Here is a 2309-nt window from a genome sequence, read left to right on the forward strand (position 1 = left end):
TAACTTCTGCTCATGGTCAGGCTCTGGATTGTTTGAAGCTGGTGAAAATGGCGAAGTGACATCATTGTCGTTCAAGAGTGTCCCCACACTTGGACCTTGTCCTGTGTGCTTCTCTTCTAACTCCTCCTGGTGAACTTCAGCTACGGTTTCGTCAATGATGTCACACTGGAAGATAGAATGATCTTCTGGAGGGTGCTTCATAACTCCATTCAGATTGAAACTTACTAATCGGCCATCTATTTCAAAAGAGTATGTTCCTGAAAAAGCATCCAATTTTGAACTTTGATGTCTTCAGGAAAGGTCTTCCAAGTAGGATTGATGACGGCTTCTCTGAGTCATTTTGGGGCATCTCCAGAATATAAAAATTAGTGGGGAATGTGAGTTCCTTAATGCCCACTAATACATCTTTAGCAACTCCAACCACTGTAATAATGCTTTTATCTGCTAACACAAAACGAGCTGCCGACCTTTTTAAGGGAGGGAGCCTCAAAATATCATATATAGACAAAGGCATTATACTTACATATGCTCCTAAATCACACATGCAGTCAGAAATTATCACACCACCAATAGTACAATTAACCATACAAGGACCTGGGTCACTGCATTTTTCAGGTAAACCACCCATTAAAGCAGATATGGAACTACCTAAAGGAATAGTTTCTAATTCATTAATTTTGTCTTTATGTATACATAAATCTTTTAGAAACTTTGCATATTTAGGTACCTGTTGAATAACATCAAATAGAGGAGCAGTTACCTCAACCTTTTTGAATATCTCTACCATTTTTGGATCAGGTTCCAGCTGCTTCCTGGGCTTCCTTGCAAGTTGTGGAAATGGAATTGGAGTGGTGTCTTCTGCAGTGTCTGCGCCTTTTGATGCTTCCTCCTGTGGTTGAACTTCTTCTTTTTCAGCTATGTCCTGTATGTCTTCTTCCTCTTCAACATCTTCTATTTCCACTACCTCTTCAGCTGAGGTGTGTTCTGGTGGGCTTGGCTCCTCCTGGTTCCTCTCCTGCAGTGTGGTTTCGGACCTTAGGGTGATGGCATTAATGCCACCCTTGGGATTGGGTAATGGTTGAGAGGGAATTCCACTAGAGCTCAAAGGCTGGTTATTGGAGTTATTCATTGATCCAATCTGTGAGACAAGAGCTTGAAAAATAGAGTTCAGACCATTTAGAGTGGCATTAATGTTATTTTCCATGGTCTGTTGTCTCTGATCAATAGATTGTAATAAGTCATCATTAGTAGATGAAGAAGGATAGGTAATTTGAGAGGTCTACTATTGGGTATTATGTGGTCCTTGGGATTGCCTCAGGTGAGGTGCTCTGTAAGGCTGGTACTGGTTCTGTTGCCTGTTGTTGTTATTATTCCACCTCTGATTTCCCTGATTGTCTCTGCCTCCTCTGTTGTTGTTGTCCCTCCAATTCTGGTTAGAATTGTCCTGCCATCCATGGTTGTAATTGCCACTTTGATTGTACCCTTGGTTGGGGCGGTCATAGAAGTTATGAGTGGCTGCCACGGTGTTGTCTTCCTGCTGGAGCTGTGGACATTCATCAGTATAGTGGCTATAATCAGCACAGATTCCGCAAACTCTCTATGGGACTAACTGTTGGTTTTGCTGTGGTGGAGAAGGTTGAGCTTGCTGAACTTGTTGATTCAATTGCATCTGCTTCAGCAAGTTGGTCATTTCACAGATACTTTGAGTTAGAGCAGCAGTCTCTCTGCTAGAGGATACTTCTGCAACGGCTTTTGAACGGCCTTGTTTCTGCCGGTGATTCCGAGTAGATTCAGCTAAGTCGCTGATCAATTGCCATGCCTCATCAGTGGTCTTGTACTTTTTCATAGACCCATTGCTAGCACTTTCCAATGTGGTCTTATCTTGGGGCCTCATGCCCTGTGTGACATAACCGAGTAACACTATCTTGTCAATCATATGGTGGGGGCAAGCTTCCAGAAGATTATTGAAGCGCTCCCAGTATTCATAGAGAGTCTCAGATTCGTCCTGAACAATCATGGAAATATCTTTCCTTAGTTTATCAATAACTTCAGCTGGAAAGAATTTTTCCAAGAATTCTCTTCTAAGTGTATCCCAGTTGGATACATTTGCTGCGGGATGAGTGTAGTACCACTCTCTTGCCTTTCCCTCAAGAGAAAACGGGAAAGCTTTCAGCAAAATTGAAGTTTCATCTGCACCATCACGCCCGACAATAGAACAGGCTGCTTGAAAATCTCTCAGGTGCTTGATAGGCTCTTCAGCAGGTAAGCCATGAAACTTGGGCATCAAATTGAGCAGTGCGGTCTTTATT

General features: G+C 42.6%; 1 non-coding gene across 1 annotated transcript; it reads left to right on the top strand.

Moving 5' to 3' along the window:
* Positions 1-1930: 1930 nt before the first annotated feature.
* On the top strand, positions 1931-2038 carry LOC112738951 (small nucleolar RNA R71). Its single transcript, XR_003169898.1, has one exon. It is a non-coding gene; the product is annotated as a small nucleolar RNA R71 (small nucleolar RNA).
* Positions 2039-2309: the final 271 nt, after the last annotated feature.

This window comes from Arachis hypogaea, chromosome 13, assembly GCF_003086295.3.
Source record: "Arachis hypogaea cultivar Tifrunner chromosome 13, arahy.Tifrunner.gnm2.J5K5, whole genome shotgun sequence".
Lineage (NCBI taxonomy): Eukaryota > Viridiplantae > Streptophyta > Magnoliopsida > Fabales > Fabaceae > Arachis > Arachis hypogaea.